Source organism: Epinephelus moara, chromosome 17, assembly GCF_006386435.1.
Source record: "Epinephelus moara isolate mb chromosome 17, YSFRI_EMoa_1.0, whole genome shotgun sequence".
NCBI lineage: Eukaryota > Metazoa > Chordata > Actinopteri > Perciformes > Serranidae > Epinephelus > Epinephelus moara.
In genome coordinates this window covers 18,000,311-18,019,214 of record NC_065522.1, presented here as the reverse complement: position 1 = coordinate 18,019,214, position 18,904 = coordinate 18,000,311, and the positions used below count along the sequence as shown (strand labels likewise).

Sequence of the window (18,904 nt, the reverse complement as noted above, 5' to 3'; positions counted from 1 at the left end):
GTAGTTTAAGGTTTCGTCCGAACAACAAGTGTAAACCGATCGGTGGGTCTCCATGGATCTACGTGAAAGGATAAATGCTCCCTAACGCTGCCATGTGTGTGTATATGTGTGTCTACTGATGTATGTATATTTGTGTCTTCCAATGTGTCGCCACAGGCAGTGTCAGGATGACGATCCTCAAGTCCACCACAGTCTCCACTTTGATAATGTTAGTTTAGGCCCATAGGGCAGATTATCTACTCTTTGAACTCTTAAATATGCGACCGTATCAGTAATTTAACACCTCAGATGGAAACATCATGAAGTGAAGAGTAAGAAAAAGGTCTGACGTTATCGGAAACACTTACTTTAAGCATGGAAACGTAGAAGCAAGAGGTAGATCGAACAATATCCAACACATATTATTGGGTTTATATGATATAAGCCTTTATGCTAAGCTAAGCTAAGCATCCCCTAGCTCCGTGTGTTATTCAACAGATATGAGAGGTATTGATCTTCTCATCTAAGTCTCAGCAAGAAAGCTATAAAAGCATTTCCCAAAAATGTCAAACTATTATCCCTTTAAATCTTCTCCACTATCGCATCGCATCATCTTGGATTGGCAAATTAAGAGGGCAAAGGTAGCAGCAACAAATTTCAGATTTCTATTTCTCTAGTTCTCTTTTATTCTTACACTTTAGAACTGCTGCAATAGCTGTTTTAAATTTGCTAAAAGTTTGGATTTTTCCTTTAAATTCCCACATCGTCATGGTTACAACGAACCACTGATCCAAAAGAAACCACCTGACCTTATAACAGACAAAACTCCTGATTTTTTTTTAAATATCAGTGACTCTGCAAACAAATGCAACCTCTTTCAAAAGCCACAGACTCCCTGAGCCAGCGTGCACCTCAAGTTACCTCACCGTATCCCGCCGCCCTGCCAAACAACGCCTCGCATTGCCAACCACCGCTGCCAACCGGGACCTATTTTTAGCAACGGAAGTGTCACTAACAGAGCAGCAACTTCTCCCCTTCGCTTTTTTTCTCCCCTTGTCGAGGTGGTGTGAATAGAGTGTTGGTGGTAATCTTGACAAAGATTTCACTTGAGTGTGTGTGAATGTGTGTGTGTGTGTGTGTGTGTGTGTGTGTGTGTGTGTGTGTGTGCGCGCGCACTCAAATAGCAGGTATGTGTCTGTGGATAGACTGCTGTAGTTTATGGTGTATATTCGTGTATTGAGTGTGTGTACTGCTGAATTACACACCTGCAGGCTGAACAAGAAACACAGCTGGAGCCACAGACACATGTTCTGCCTCTGTTTTTTCTTTTTATCATCAATCACTGCGTCTCTCTTTTGCCCCTCCTTCTGTAGTCTAACCACTATTTTAAGTCCAGTTTTTAAAACCCCAGAGAAGTCCTGACTCTTTTGACATTTTTAGGTCAGAAGGAAACGTTTTACTCGACTATGATTTCAGAGTTTGGAGGAACAGTTCAACAAACATCTTGCAGTTCCATGACAAGAAAATCTATTGAATGTGAAGCCAGGTGACAGTTAGCTTAGCTTAGCACAAAGAATGGAAACAAAGGGAAACAGCTAGCCTGGCTTTGTCCAAAGGTAACAAAATCCACCTATACCAGCACCTCTAAAACTAGTAACACATCCTGATTGTTTAACCCATACAAAAAGCTAAGCGTATAAGTTTTCTGATAAAAAAACAAATCTATCTCTCCCTCTGTATCTTTACATCTCATCCTTCCATTTATCCCTGCTTTCCTCTGACCTCAGCGTCTTTAATTCCTCAGTGAGTCATCTCCCAATAAAACAGTACAAACCACAAGCCTAATTAACCTTCAGTTGTGGCTAAAGCTCACCCATCCATCCAGACACGTTCCTAACCATCATCAAAAATTCCTTTCCTGCCTTTAAACCTATTTGATCAGTGAATTTTTGGGGATTTATGAGACAGAGAAAAATTTCCAGTCGACTGAGTCACTCTCCATCAGCTGCATCTACTGTATGTCTTGTGTCGTCTGGCTTTTGCTGATTGAAGTCGAATTGCCTGTGCAAACACTTCAGCCCGAAAACATAATAGCACGTGCATTTCACTGTCACCGCAGTCTGCTGGTGTGGCTACTGTGCAGCCAGCCAGACATATCAAAACCACAAAGGTTAAAAAGGAGCTCTGATTCATCGCTGGGTGTGTGTTTTCCTTTCCGAAATAAAGAGGTGTGTTGAATCCCTGCCAGCTCCAGCATCTGACCCCAACCTTTCAGTTCCCCCTTTTGGCCACAGGGGGCGATGTGGGGAAGGAGACAGGCCGACAAGTGCATCGCTTGCCTCAGTCGTCTGATCACAAACAGAGGGGAAATTCCACTCGCTGACCCCCAAACACACACGGCAACACACACCTGGGAGAGCCTGCAGCGGTGTAATGAGACCACAGGAATTGTTCACTCCATTAAATTTCACTTTTACCCTCCTGACTAACTGACGGCAGCAGCTTCAGTCTATTAAATCTCACTTGTTGTGATGACTAACTAACTTGGCTGCAGTGTAGGAGAGTCTGTTGAAGTCTGGGTCACATTTAAATAATCGTTGGTGTTTGTTTTAACCTGCTTGGAGGATCAGACAGTCTGGATCACATTATAGAGGATGTCAGTCAAAAAATCTGATTGGTCAACAGTTTTTGTGTGTGTGTGTGTGTGTGTGTGTGTGTGTGTGTGTCTTTCACCCTCTGCAGGGAGGTCAGGGTCAGATTCAGAGCATCACCCTGGAGCTGGCAGAGATTTAATTTCTTGCTCAAAGACACTTCAGCAGCATGGAGGCATACCAACAACTGGTTTGAATCTGAAGGTAAAACTCTTTGAACACCCAGTTCACCGTGCACAGTTACTAAAAGGTGGAATTTCATTGCTCAAAAGTCTGAAACGTCATGCTCTATGTGTTCATCTGCAGGAACACACTAAAATGAGGAACCTGCAGCCACTTTCTAATTGATTCTGAGCATTTCATCCATCTTTTTCTTTAAATTTGGACCCATAAACTCTCCTGTGCAGGGTCCAGTGAATCCTCAGATATGATGCGAGCTGTAATGTTAACAGACTTGGAGCACGGTGTGATGTCCTTAAATGGAAAAGACATTTGAAGTGAGTGTGACACCTTGTATACACTTTTTAAAGTACTTTTTACATCCTACAAAATGCCTTAAACAAATTAAATATGTTAAAATTGTAGCAGTGTGTCACTCCTCTCCGTCACGTGTTTCAAGAGTGTCTTAGTGCGCACTGACATGTCCATAAAAGGTAAGGGTTCCCAAAACTCGGGGTGAAGTCTTGAAATAAGCTGCTTAGCTGCAGCTTCAGTTTGGCCAGCACTCCAACAGGAACGTTGAGAAAGACCTTGAGGTTTGTCATAAACTATACGGCAGGTTTATGCTCTTTTTATTGAATGTGTTTGTCTCTTCTTTACTGGTGGCAGCGTTTCTTATTTTAAGTAATTATCTTGAGTCTCAGAAACACAACAGTTAGGCCGAAGAGTCCTGATTGTCCCATTTAATTTTAAATGTAAAATTATAAACAACAAAATAGAACCAAACAACGGGACACTCAGAAAGTGTTTCTGTGCCTCAGAGGTTTAAAATGTTTTTTGTGTCTGGAAATCTGTAGAGAAACAAACACACAGTGTAACAAAGTTTCAAGCACATCCACATATTAGTAGCCTGCAGGCAGGAAAAAACTCCCAGCTATGCTATGCTATAGACACCCCCCTGTCCTCCGCCCCTCTCTAGTCAATCAGCTTTTCAGCAGCTCTTAAAGCAGCATGGTGAGGTTAAAATATCACCCTGACGCTCCTTCTTTTGTGATCCGATCCACCTCTTTCTCTTCCTCCTAAACACACAAGTCAGGCATGTATTTTTGCATGTGGGAGAGAGGACAGAGAGACAGAGGAGAGGCCAGGGCTGGTAAGAGAACAACAGAGTTACCTACAGACCATTAGACTTTGATGGGAACCAGTAAAATACAGCCTGAAGCTGTGAATGGGACGGACAGAAAAGAGTGTGAGGAGGGAGGGGACAAAAATCTCATTCTCAGCTCAAGGACAAGCCAGAAAGAGAGGGAACTCAATTATTCGTCGATGATCACACATGATGGAGGGGAAGAGAGGACACATAAACTACTTTATTTTCTTCTGATCTCCGTTTGTCACGTGGAAACGATTTAGTTCGTACAGTGCGGATACACTGTAAAGTTTGCCCTTAGGTTGCATCTCAAAAGAAAAGAAAATGAGAACTGGAGATCTCAGACAATAAACTGAGAAAGAAAGCAGTAACAGATCTTATTACATGATGGACAGTCAGAGGAGGAGCAGAGGAGTGAAGAAGGAGCTAGAAATAAAAGCCTTTATAAATCATAAAGGTGCTCCCACCTGAGAAACTGTCTGAAGTAAAGACGCACACACACGCACACACACACACAAGTTGACACAATATAATGAAAGAGAGGCATCCCAAAATGCCTTTCTTTAGTCTCGGGGGTCCTCGGGCGATGTGTGTATTTGTGTGTATATGTTAGAGTGAGACAACATGTGTGAAGAAACAGCTCTCGGGATAAATGTCAACGGAAACTGCGGTTGTGGTTAACACTGATGAAAGTAAAGCACTGTAGGTGACATCGTTTAAGGTGATTTAAACGCTTGGTGCAGCTCCTTCCTGTGGCTTCACTTTAAGGTGGTGGGACTACTGATGGGAGAGGAAGTCACAGATTAAAGACTAATCTATTCACTCATGATGCTATAAACTTCTTTACCTAACCTCTACTTCCTGTGTCATATCTTGGATTAAAATGTACTTTGGTACAAAACTCTTCTTGTGTCTTATTTCCAAGCAAAACTCTTCTTTAGGGCATCTTATTTTGAAACTGTCTTGTCCATACTGTGTTGGAAAGAACCTTTTTTCGTAAGTTAGATTCTGAAGTGAAACTTCTGCGCATGTCTTTTTTTGTGACAAAACTGTTTTTTTGTAGAGCAAAACTCTAAACTCTGGACAAATTGTTTTCATAATGAAACTTTTCTTTGCAAGTCTTATTTTGAAATGGAGCTTTAAAAATGATATTTCGCAACACAACTGCTTTGCACACCTTGTGTTGGAAGAATTCTGGTCTTTGTGCATCTTACTTCAGAACAAGTAGGAATTTATTACATTATGTATCATAATCATACAGCTATATTATACAGTATACTATACAATAGGATACAATAAATGAAAGCTACTTTACATTGGCTATCAGACAAATGTAACCGACTAAAGACATTAAGGTTAGTTGAGCATGCCTGCGAGCACCATTGTTGGTCACTGTGAGAAAGCGTGGCTAATTAACTTCTGGTAACTTAGCTACAAATTCTTTGTACTTGAAACTTTTCTTTGCATAATTTGTTTTGGAATGAAACTCTTTGGGCGTTTTGTTTAGGGAAAAATCTTCTTTCCCATCCAAGATCAATAACTTTTATATTGTCTTTAAACAGCACAGACATGGCAGACTGGAGTTACTTATAACAAAAGGAATGAATCATTTGATGTATCTCCACTTTATGAATACAGCCTTTTGATGTTGGAGCTGCTGGTTGGGGTTCATATGACTTACAGGAAGAAATGTCACTCAAAAGGCTCATTCTTCTAGTCTGAATAAACACAACAATTACTTTGCAACACATACTTTTAATCCCAGTGATGCAAAAAGGAAAGAAATAAATGCACACCACAGTTTGCATGCATATTTTAGCATGCTACAACAGAGCAGGAGCAACCTCAGCAGCCTCCGACACAGACAGGAGGGAAATGTCTCTGGTACCTGGAGGCTAGACTGTGTTGACATACTTTTATTATTAAAAAAACATCAATCTGGATACCACGACAACGGCTCGCCTGCAGTGATGTTCACAATAATGGGAGCAGAGTTTTGAACTTGGGGGCTGGTATTTTTTTGATCTGGAAAAGGTTAGGAGGTTTGGCATGTTGAAGCAAAAAGGAGGGTTTGACAATATCTACTCGAACAGGCAGACAGAAACGATGTATGCTTGCACGCAATGTGAACACAAAACATTTGAGGTTAATAGAGGTTATTTTTATGACTCAGTACGTCAATTTCCTTCCATCAAGTTATGAGACTCCAATACAATGTGTGCATTCTAGCATTTACGTCTACAAATCAATGTCTCTCTGCACAAGAACGAATTCCTACACTTTTCCTCAGGGTGAAAATATGTGCCCACTAATGCCAACGTATGGGTTAAGAAAAGGTTCCCACTGTACATTGACTTGATAAATAAATGTGCTTCAACAAAGTGATTTTTCAGCTGTCAAGCTTTCCTTTATATGACCAGGATTTACCATCGTCCCCTTTTGGTATCTAGGTGCACTGCAATGCTTCTAGCATCCAAGTATTTCTTTCACATGTACCATGTGTAATTGAACAGCCTCTGTAATGAGTGCATGGAGCCCGGGGAAGCCATATATCGCACCGAGCATCCTGCCACATACCGCGTCTCTGTCTGCAGTATCCATGTGAGGAGCACAGGCATCTGCTAAGGGATATTTAGGATACTTGGCAGAAGTCGGGAAACATTGCATTGCACTTGGATACCAAATGAGCTCCATACACGTGACGTTTGAATCAACTTAAGGCTGCGAATCCCCGGGTATATTATCTTCAGATTATTTTCTTAAGTCACATTAAAAATCATGTATGTCTAGAAAAAAGAGCTCGATATTAAAATGCGACCCACCTTAACATTGTACAAAATGGTACACAAGTTAAATGTTTCCTGGAGCTGTAATTTGATGTTGTTAACAGATGTATTGATGTAATTATTATAATTAGAGAGATTGGGTTTTGGTTGGGATTTATGTGGCTTCACTGATGAAAGATAAGATCAAGCAAAAGCAGACAACAAGATCAGCTGCCGTTGTCAGTTAATTACTATCTTTCTATCTATTACAATTTTTGTATTTTTTTTAAATTATAAATATAAACATATCCATAGTACATTTATTCCTCTATTGTATTTGAGTACAGTTACTTTTTAGATTAAAATTCAAACACATAGGATCAATTTCTAAAGTATAATTTGCTCTCATGGATTAAACTACCCAAAAATAAAGTTATAATTGACAAAGTACAACATTTAAGTAGTGGTTTCAGGTTAACCATTGTTAACCATCGTGCACCATTAATAATGATCTAATAATACAGTTAAAGTTTGTTTTCTTTAGTTATAATTTAATGTTTTTATGTTGATTTTGTTGAAAAAAACTTTTTTTAGTTATGTTACTTTTTTTTAATTCAAATTTTTGCTTAAGTTACATTTTACATGCTAAACTGTTTGAGCTAATGCTATCATGCTAACACTAGCGCCCTGCTGCAGCGTGATATAATTTTTTTAGTAGTAAATGCAGTCTCTGTGGCGCAATCGGTCAGCGCGTTCGGCTGTTAACCGAAAGGATGGTGGTTCGAGCCCACCCAGGGACGTAGCATTACATATTTCAACAACCAGATAACAACATGCAAGTGAAAAATAACTTTGTTTAATGGTTTGGGCTAATGCTAGCATGCTAACTCAAGTTTCGAATTGCAGAGTGATCTCTGTTTTTTTTACTACTAAAACAAGTCTCTGTGGTGCAATCGGTTAATGCTTTCAGCTGTTAACCAAAAGGATGGTGGTTCGAGCCCACCCAGGGACGTAGCATTACATATTTCAACAACCAGGTAACAACATGTAATTGAAAAATAACTTTGTTTAATGGTTTGGGCTAATGCTAGCATGCTAACTCAAGTTTCGAATTGCAGAGTGATCTCTCTTTTCTTAGCTGCAAGAGCAGTCTCTGTGGCGCAATCGGTCAGCGCGTTCGGCTGTTAACCGAAAGGATGGTGGTTCAAGCCCACCCAGGGACGTAGCATTTCATATTTCAACAACCAGGTCACATTATGTAACCTGGCATCTTTAATCAGGGCTAAAGGTCAGGCTCAAATTTGCGACTGTGGCTTCCGTCAGTCTACCTAAGCCACATTCCACTTTCTCCAAATAACAACAAAACAAACTGATAACCAAATGAGCTCAATAGCTACATTCATGAAAAATACCATCAGCAAAGTCAGGCCAGTGTTAAAGGTTTGGGCTAATGCTAGCATGCTAACTCAAGTTTCGTATTGCAGAGTGATCTCTCTGTTTTTTTTGGCTGCAAAATAAGTCTCTGTGGCGCAATCGGTCAGCGCGTTCGGCTGTTAACCGAAAGGATGGTGGTTCGAGCCCACCCAGGGACGCAGCGTTTCATGTTTCAACAACCAGGTAACATGTTAATGAAAAGTAACTTTTTCTGTGATCAGGAGCAAATGTGGGACAAACCATAATCAAATTTGCAAAGTCAGATTAAACTGTCTCAAAATAACAAGAAAATAAACTGTTGAACAAATAAAAGTGGGAAGCAGTGTTAGCAGCATGAAAGTCCTTAGAGACAGTGGCCTGTATACTGAAGTACGAAGCTACCATCTGTAGTATGTGTATACTGCATGTCCGTGTGTGTTTGTGCTACTAGTCATTAGTAACTTGTTATGAAATCATCTTCCACAAATACCCATCTGTCGCATTAACTTGGTCCAGACTGATCTGGAATGTAAGACGAGCAGGAGGAGGATGTTACCAGACAAACCTGGCAACAAGACAAGTTGCCCCGACAACCAGACAAACAACACATATCTGACATGACAACGGGGGCGCGCATGACTGGGCAATCTGTTTTTACCATGCTGATACATGCTCTTTTGGGACAATCCAATCTGATTTTGGCTGTCACATATTTTATTTAAGCTGCTTAATAAAGGTTAGGAGCCAGTTTTGGATGTGAGAATGTGGATCAGATCTCGAGGAAATTTAAAAAAGGGCTGAGATGCAGTTAAAGGCCGGACTCAATAGTACCATAGATGTATTTATTAAAACCTGAGGGGGAGCTTACAGGGTTTTTTGGGTTATGTCACTTGTTTCATTTCATATTTCCTTTGGGATTGATAAAATTCCACCCATATTCACCAAAGAAGTGGCTGAATATCTGTACTAAATCATGCTCATTCCCCTAATCTAAATGCAGAAGACTTTGTAAAAGATCAAATTTCAATCAAAAACAAGCCTGAGGCATTACAGTCTGAAACTGTACCAGCATAAATTTAGTCTAAATATGGAGTTTAAGCAGAGAAACATGCTGAAGTATGAAGTAAATTGGGTGTAAACATCACTTTAGAATCACTAACTGTCACACAGTGCCAAATCTCCAGCTACAAGTGTCCCTCAGCTGTTTTTTTATGTGTCTTAGATCAAGTTACTCCACACTTACTCGCACAAGGAATCTCTTTAACTGATGTGTGATATGATATCTGTTATATTATCACTATCATCCACATGCCTTCCAAAAAAATTGTTTTGTTTTTCTTCTAAGGAAATGTTTATACCACTGCAGCATCAGATCAATATTAATCTGTATAAATGCTGGGTTAGGACAGATTTGGGGAAAACAACAAAATTATAATCCATGTGAATAAACTACTGCACAAAGTGTCTGCTAACTGTGACTGATGATATCTTAAATTTGTTGAGTCTGGATGAAGATCAGCCAAGATGAAGTCATACAAAGCACCTGTTCAGCAGTGTGGGAAAGTCTTTAAGTAATGTTGAGGGAACACAGAATATGTGCAGATGTAGCCTTCACAGAGGTCGAGTTTTAATACACTCTACATGATTGTTTTAGACAAGTAGTTATCACATGCAGGACATTTTCCCTGCATTTACCTCGATACTAACAGCATTTTTTGATTGAAAAAGGGCTTCATAGTTTTGTCACAAATGGCACCAATGTGGAAATGGAGTGGCAAAATGGCAACATATTATAGTCTGGGCTTCAAATTCACCAAAAAGACAAACTAAAAGCTCAAAAGTGGTCTTATTTCGATCTTTTTGGCTGGCACGCTAGAACACATATCCAAGAATCAACTGTTAAATCAGACTCTGTTATCTCCATTGTCTTAGAGCTACAATGAGCAAAAATAAGAGCTTTGCTAAGCAAACTCAAGCTCTTTTTTAGACCTTTAAATTGCTGCCAACATCTCTAATTTGTGGATGCCTGGGTTAATTCTGGTATGGTACCATTTTAATGCAGTCTCTATGGCATGATTGGTTAGTGCACTGGACTGCTAGCTGAAAGGATGGTGGTTCAAGTCCACCCAGGGACATTGTGTTTAAATAACCAGGTAAACGTATAACACCTGGCCGAAACATGTTGGTGATTTTAATGTTCATCATGAACTAGCCATTTAACAAAGGCCTTTTAACTTTTGCACCAGAGAAGAGTTGCCTTGGATTTTGTTTTTTTCAAGATGTACTACACTTCCTGACCAAAGAGCACCTTCCTGGATACCATGATACTGCAACCCACATGAGCACTTCATCTGCTGTTGTCTTGACATCAAGTGTGTTGAACTGGAATAGCTACACTGCACCTTCAAGTCATTCAGTTGCCGCTTCTTCCAAATAACAAGAAACTGATGAAAGGGAGCAGTACTAGCAGCAGAATTGCTCTAAATTCACAACAGGAAACATGCAAAAGTCTTAATAAATCAGTTTTAAGCCAATAAGTTTTGTCTGTCTCTGCTGTCTTGAAATATGTTTAGATGCTGCATCGTCAGAACAAATCAGATCAACAACCAGACAGTGACGACAAGCTAACAAGGTGCTGTCACAGTTGGGTAACTAACCAGCCAATATCAATCACACGGAAGCGAAACGATGCGTCTCCAGATGTTCCCTCCTCTGATGAGGCCAAAGGTGAGGGGAGAGAAGGTGCCCATAAAAACGGAGACAAATGTATGACAGGACCCAGAAGTGGAGGACAGCACCAAACCAGGTGTGTAAGCCTGTACCCCCCTCAGGTACTCCGCTTGTCCTACACTGTGTTTAAAATGACTGATGGTTGAACTGTGAGTGCCCAGACACATTTGTCTTTCTGCTGTTCTATCAGCCATTGTGTCTCTTAGCCCAACATTAAAATGTCTGGACAGTGAGAGACGTTTTTAGTAACTTACAGCAAACTAGAACTACTGCCTCGCTGTTGTGTGCCTCCATGAACCAGCCAAGTTGCAGTTACAGTTTACATCCATGTCTGTCCAGACTCATATGTAGCTATGACAGTTGTCAATGGTTTAAATATGAATATTTCTGCAAAGACGCCATGTTAAAATCTGCATATGAATTCTTGAGTTGTGGCCAACAACAGTCCAGGTACAAGTGGATGTTTGTGCCAAATTTGAAGTAATTCCCTCAAGGTGTTTTTGAGATATTCCATTTACAAGAATGGGGCGGACAAACCGAAAACATAATGCGTCCGGCCACAGGCATATTCTACTGGTGCAAAGGCATATAAAAATGCTTATACAACAGCAGGAGGGAGCTGAGAAAGAAAGGTGTGGGAAACCCCAGGAAAATGTATAGCTGTCAGCTCCAAATGTGATTAATATCCTGTTAAATGGCTCTGCTACACTGCCTAATATATAAACTGGTGTCATATAGCAAACCAGCCATTCATGCCCTCAAACCCAAAGCGATATAGTCACTCATCACCTCATCTGCTGCCAAGTGTGTGTGTTTGTGTGAGTGTGACACACATTCCTCTATCTTGCATGTCTTTTCTGTCTCTTCAAGAGTTACATGACAAGACAAGAGACATACATAGCTGTCCCTCACCACTATGCAAGTGTATGGACTGAGTGTGTGCTGTCCTGAATGTGTCAGCAGGGAAACATCTTGTCCTAAACACACAGCTGCTTTTCCAGACCCACAAACTAGATGGTCACTCTCTTTTCCATCTCTCATTCCATCTATCCATTTTTTGCTTTGTTCATCATTACAGGGTTTAAACTACCCTTGAAAGTCCTGAACAGTTTGCCAGAAAAGGTTTTCCAAAATAAAACCAAGACAAACACCAGAAAACTTTCAAAACTGATCAACAGTCCATCAGACCTCAAACTAAATCCCAGTCCCCTTAATGTTTTTTAAAAACAGCTAAAAAATGCTGGTGTCGTCCTAACACAACCCTCCTCTGTCTTTATCCTCCTCCTCTTCCCTCCCTGGCTCTCCCTCACCTTTCATCCCTTCCGCTGCCTCTCTGACCCTGAAACAGAGGAAGGACCTCCAGAGGGAGGGAAGCAGGACGAGAGACATGGGAGTAATGAAAGCAGGGAGAAGTGGGTTTCTAGTGGAGTGGATCAGAGTGAGCTGTGGAGGTCAGGAATGTCATGTTGTCGGCTGCAGGGGGTCAGGATCACCGGGTTTAATGGTCTGCAGAGACCTCATATGAGAACTCAACTCCAAATCTGGGAATTTAAGGAATTCAAAGGGACAGTGAAGGAGGGTCTGTTGTCTGAGATGGATAATTTTACTTATCTGGAGAAAGGCTTGGGAGATCCAAGAATTCTTGGGATGCTGCTGTTTGACAGATGTCATATGTTGAAGTGAGGACTACTGGCTCGAAGTCAATGTAAAGATTAATCAAATGTAGAGATATCAACATGAATCAAGAGTTCCCCTTCAAAAACGGTCTTGTTTTTACATGACCATCATTGTTCTGACTCACTTGTTGCACTGCTTAGCTAAAAATCAACTGTCAATCAAACATTAAGGCCTATATCACCCAAAGATTTTTTTAACTTGTGTGCAGAAGATCATAAAAAGTTATCTTGTTCGCACTAGATTGAAAAAGGTCTTCGTTCTTGATGTTTGGAGGGATTATGACCGAGTTTCTTTCTATTACTTTCTAAACTGCTAAAGTTATTTTGCTTTTTGTTGATAAAGACTAAGGACGCATTCACACTGCCGTTATTTGGTCTGCTTTAAACAAACCCTGGTCCACTTCCACGGGTAGTTCGGTTCATTTGGAGTGGTGTGAGCACTCATTCCAACTCTGGTGCGGACCAAACAAGCGAACCCTGGTCCACTTGAAAACTGGGGGCCTCGGTTCACTGGAAAGTGAACCCTAGTGTGGTTCACTCACAGTGGGAAATGCAAACGGACTAATCACAGAGAGGATATCAGTATCGCATCAAGGTAAAACAAAAAAACTCAACAGCAGTGTATTAAGGTCTGGACTGAAAGGGATGGATTTCCGATTTTCGTCCGGGCCAATCGGTGAGCCGGGTTTTCTTCTTCCTGGTCAGCAGTTGTTTTGGGCAATACCGCCCCCAAACAAGCAGCTGTTGTAACTGTGTGATGTTGTCCAGGTGGTTTGGTCCACCTTAAAAAGTGCAGTGTGAAAGTGAACCGACCCAAATGGAGGTGTAAAATTTTTCTGCATTTCCCGCTCAATCAAACTGGACTATCCTGGAGTGATTGCGTCCTTACTGTACAACAGCTTGTTTTATAAGAAAGGCACTGCATTCACGAAATTTACTAGATCTCAAGCATACACTAAAAACCTACAGAAAAACTCCTTAAAAATGGTTTTGCCAAATTATTATTTTTTGCTGAGATAACTTTTCTTCAAAGAAAATGGACACAGGCATCATGAACATCTGTCCCAAATTTAATGGCAATCACTCAAATACTTAACAAGATATTTCAATCTGGATTAAAGTGGTGAATTGACCACTTGTTGTATATTTTCAACAAGTCACTTATTGAGTTTATTGTCCCTGATGTGACCATGAACATAAAGCACCATGTGACCTTTTCCCCAACCAACAGACAATAGATTTCTGTGAAAGTTACCATGATCCAACAACAACATAGTGCACTGTATAGCACAGAGTTGGGGAGTGGACAGACGGAGGGTCATATCCTGTCTGGATGTTCACCTGGACGTTTCTTAACGCAGGTGTATCTGTGTGTTTGTTTTAGCCTTGTACCTATAAAAAATGGGAATTCAGGATGCACACAGTAAATTTCCTGTCTGTGCCTGTGTCTTTCATTTCTCTATCAAAGCAGGAATGTAATGCACTTGTCTTTAAAATTTCCTGTCTGTTCAAACCTCTCACGTGGATGTTTACTTGTAGCTTTTGTGTATATGAGCATCGGTCCATGATGGCTTACATGCACACATGCCAGCCCTGGGTCAGACGGCCTCCGCAAATACTTTTTATGGTTTGTTTTACTTTATGCTGGTGCCACAGAAACAATCACACAATCACAGAAATTTCACTCCGGTGTGCTTTTGCATGATTGATAACTCAATGCTGTGTCTGAATCACAGTGGCACACTGAAGTGTGACCATCTGGAACCTCAGGCAGGTTTAAACAAATTACATATTTGCAGATAGTGTTCGGCACCGGGATTTCAATGTACTTAATCTCTAAGCATCACTGAAAGAGTGTGGCATGGATAAGCCTGCATTCAGCCAAGCAGCTGGCTGTGTACACCTCTAACTCCTTCACATCTTCCCATTTGTAGTACAATACTGTGACTTGCATGCGTTTAGACTTGGACCAGAATGTGTGTGTATTTCGGTAAGTGTATCAACATGTTCTTGTTGATGTTTTGTTATCTTTGCGTACTTTGAACCTTCCGTGTTGCTCCGTTTACAGTTCAGTGTATTTTCTGCATATGCTGATCCGAGAAACAGACACAAGTCCCAGACACATGCACATAGTTACGACAATATATCGAGGACATGTGCAAACCTTTGCAACAAAATGTAATGTAGCATGTAGCGATCATCACAGGTTGTTTTTATCTGAATGTTTCTCTGCACACGTTGCTGGAGTGAAAATGCATGTTGAAGAGGTCAACCACAACCGTCAAATGTGTCATCACATCATATGAAGGACTACGACAACAAAAGCAGATTAATAATCACCATTTTACTGCCAAATCTGCAATGATGAGGGGTATATTAATGAATTAAAACAAGATGTCATTAAAAAGTAACCGGAATTGGGTATAAAAATTGAAGAAGTAGACCTGCAGACATTGCAAAATTTGAGAAAAATGTTGGATGCAACATGCAAAAAAATCACAACAAACTCACTGAAGCAACAGAAAACACAAGGACATTGTGTAGCGTTAGCCACTACATTATATAGCTTCTTGTCAGGGAAATTCATTCGTGATCTAAACCTTTACATGCATACATCCACATCTGTATGAGATAAAAAGATTAAAAACTATTTTAAAAATTTAAAAAAAATGGTGCAATGTTGTTTGTCTATTTTAAAAGTTTACGTCATTTAAATACTTTTTTTAAAAACTAGAGTACATTTTAATGAATAATTGGACATTATGTAGATCGTTAAGCACAGCTACAAACATGTGCATCAACAAATATCCATCACTGTAATGAGAGCGTGTAATTACTGAGGTATTTAGAGAGTGTGTAAGTGTGTGTATACCTGAAATTGTGTGTGTGTGTTTGGTGTTGGCCTCTTATGTAAGCAGGACAGTGCTTTGTAGTAACTCCCACAGGAATTAACATGAACAACAGTTTTGACTGTCAACTCAGCCACTATCAATCAGTCAAGCCTTGTGAGTTTCTCTAAATAGCCTCTCTAAATACCTGTATAATTACGCTCTCTCACTCCAATGGGGGACATCTGTTGAAATTATTTTAATTACCTGGAGCAGGTGAGAGGTGATGTGTCGGTCTGTGAACACACGCACACACACACAAACACGTACACACTGAGAGCACCGTGACCAGATCAGATCAGTTTAGTGTTTTTAGATGAAGGGTGTTAAATCGGTACATCTGCACAGCCTGCATGCGTCGGATTCAGGGAGGCAGAAAGTTGAGTGGAGAAGGAGAGGGATAGAGGGGTGGAGGTCGAAAGTACACAGAGAGGAGATATGAGGTGGTGAGGTGAGGTAAGGTAAGGGGAGAAAAAAAGTAGGAAAGAAGATGGAAGACTGCTAGTTATCTGTATAGGGTAATGGAAAAGGCTGGTGTGAGTTGGAAAGGTGAAACTGATTTGAAGAAGTTAGTTAACATTATTATTCTGCAGCATCTGATATGGTCCGTTTCTATAAAGCTGGACTGAGGAGGCTACTGTACTGTTCAGGTACAGGTGTCTTCAGTTGTAATTTAAGCCAATAAACCCATTATTGACAGCTGCTCTAACTAGAGCTACACTTTTCTAAGAGCAGTTGTGGAAAGTAACTAAATACATTTACTCAAGTGCTCTGCTTCAGCACCATTTTGAGTTTCTTGTACCTCTTTTTAAAGGTTAAAGTAAAACTTAATGCATCACATGAAATTGACAAGCCACCTATCCAGTATAGTAAAAATTGGCTCCATCTTTACCAACACATGAATGCATCAATGATTACAATCTAATTTGGACTTTGGACAATAATTATAATCTAATCTATATTATTCTGAAAAGGGCCATTCCACATTATGAGTACTTTTACTTTTCGTGCTATCTTCATGCTAAAACTTTTGCACTTTTATGGAAGTAAAAATTGGAATGCAGGACATTTGCTTGCAAGAGTTTTTCTACACAGTTGTACTGCTACTTTAATTCAAGTAAAACATCTGAGTACTCCTTCCACCACTGTCTAAGAGAGAGGAATCAAACTATAAGATATGCTATATTGTTGAATTCAACGCCATTGTCAGCATAACTGATTCCAAAATTGGATATTACCTTGTTTTTGTAGCACCAGTTTATGGAAACTGCAGGTGCAAAATGAGTCTGTATGGTTTAAAAGTTGCCAATCAATCTACTGTTGATCGACAACAGCTGTCCAAAACATCAGCATAGAAATAATTTTGGAAGAACACCTGTAAATTTACATTTAGTCAAATATACTACCTCTCAGTCCCGTCACTTTCTGTGATGTGAAATTCCTTCACTGCCTCGTTCTGTCCCTCCTCCCCTTAACTTGTTCCTCATTTTAATTTTGACCCTTTCGTCCTCCTGTCACGAGCCCTCTGCCCCAGTGCCCTCTGAATGAGCCTCGACACAGACAGATGAGGAAAGAAAGAGAAACAGAAAAGAAAGACAGACAGACAGTGGGAGAAGGGAAGGGGAGGAGGGGGAGTAAGAAAGAGAAGAAAGAGGGAGGGCAGCTGATTGGGATCGCCCCGGTAATTTACGGCTTTTCATAGTGATGCAAAAAAGTCTATAAATTGAGTTGATGTGAGGCTATTGACTCACTCCCCCATTAACACAGGCATGCACACACACACACACACACATACACACACAAACAAAATAAAAATTTGTAGCGGCGAGTTCAGCAGCCTTTTTGAAGACTAATGAAATAGTTACTCAGCACACTGAGGTCAGCTCCCTGTGTGTACGTGAGTGTGAATCAGCCCATGACCTTTGCAAATAAAGACACTGAACAGCCCCTTGACACAACGCTGACAGATATACGACTGTCTCTTTATATCTTTGTTCTGTCTGTCCCCACAATAACTCCTGTCCATCCCTCGGTCACTCTTCTTACTCCTGACTCTCCAGTCGTTTCAGTCTACGTCCTTTTTGTTTCTCCATTTCTGTCGTCATTTATTTCTCCTCGCTTAATTTCTTATCGCTACTTTTCATGCTCTAATTAAGTTGACAGGACAGCGATGACCCTTTGATTTAAGTGACAGAGTTTTCTTCTGTGTATGTGTGAAACAGAGAGAAAGGGAGACACACAATACCAGGTCATCGCATGAAGGCCTTTGCAGGGGTTCAAGGTGACCTTTGACCCCCAGTGGACAGCTGTGCTCTGGACAATTCTCCATCCACGAGTGAAAGAGATGCACAAGTTCACAGATACACAGTGTCTCTTTCTACAAATATTGTGGACATCTCAAATTAATAATTTATTGTTTTTTAACCTGTAACTCGATTCGTTGCTCTTTTAAGTGTCGAGGAATTTAAATTTTTTGGTCTCCAAATTCTTTCATGATTAACTTAAAATGCATTATATTCAAAAAGCAGGCTGACATCTTGGAGCTAACTTTCCATCTGACACCAATACGCAAAGGGAATTAAACCTCAAGCCATTTTTACTACCAGTTGAAATGTCACCATGGCACTGAATATCAAAAAACTAGGGCAAGTGTTTTCTATTCAATTAGCTTCTGATTTAAATAATAATTTTGCCAATTTTAGACTTTATTCACTTCATTTAGACAATGTTCTTGCATGGCTCCGTGTTTTTAGACAGGTTTAACATTCGGCTTCTTTTGTTACATAAAAAAAATGAAGAATTACAGAAAAAATTGTTAAAACTTTTATAAAGAATTGCAGAAAAATCTGTTAAAGCTTCTTAAAACATCATTCTGGTTTTGGCACAAGGTATCATACTGACATTAAAGTGGTGATATGATGTTTTTTGTGTATGCAGAGGCCCATTGGGTGATGTTGCACTTAAAATAAAGTTAAAGTTGACTCAATAACAAGTAAAATTTTAAGTTTTATACACTACTGCCATTTAGCAGAGAAAGATATTCAAAAGATGTATTAAGCAACACACACCGTGGTGTGTTAAAGCAGCTGAGAATCAGCTCATAGCAGAGGAGCAGGAGACCCTGTTAAACCCCCTCCTACCGCGACAGCAGCCCTTTTGAATGGTAATGCTATTCTCTCCTTAGCTACGGTAAAAACACCACATCACAATGCGCTGCTCATCTTCTTCACCGCAGTCCACTCTACAGGAGGTCACTCACACTCACACACACACACACACACACACACACACACACANTCATAGCAGAGGAGCAGGAGACCCTGTTAAACCCCCTCCTACCGCGACAGCAGCCCTTTTGAATGGTAATGCTATTCTCTCCTTAGCTACGGTAAAAACACCACATCACAATGCGCTGCTCATCTTCTTCACCGCAGTCCACTCTACAGGAGGTCACTCACACTCACACACACACACACACACACACACACACACA

General features: G+C 40.4%; 1 protein-coding gene and 3 non-coding genes across 5 annotated transcripts in view; 3 read left to right on the top strand and 1 right to left on the bottom strand.

The window, feature by feature from the left end:
* Window positions 1-18,904, bottom strand: part of col4a6 (collagen, type IV, alpha 6) — a 132,269-nt gene that overhangs the window by 73,436 nt on the left and 39,929 nt on the right. The gene's annotated exons all lie outside the window — the stretch shown is intronic.
* Window positions 7,431-7,504, top strand: trnan-guu (transfer RNA asparagine (anticodon GUU)). Its single transcript has one exon. It is a non-coding gene; the product is annotated as a tRNA-Asn (tRNA).
* On the top strand, window positions 7,854-7,927 carry trnan-guu (transfer RNA asparagine (anticodon GUU)). The gene has a single exon. It is a non-coding gene; the product is annotated as a tRNA-Asn (tRNA).
* On the top strand, window positions 8,223-8,296 carry trnan-guu (transfer RNA asparagine (anticodon GUU)). Its single transcript has one exon. It is a non-coding gene; the product is annotated as a tRNA-Asn (tRNA).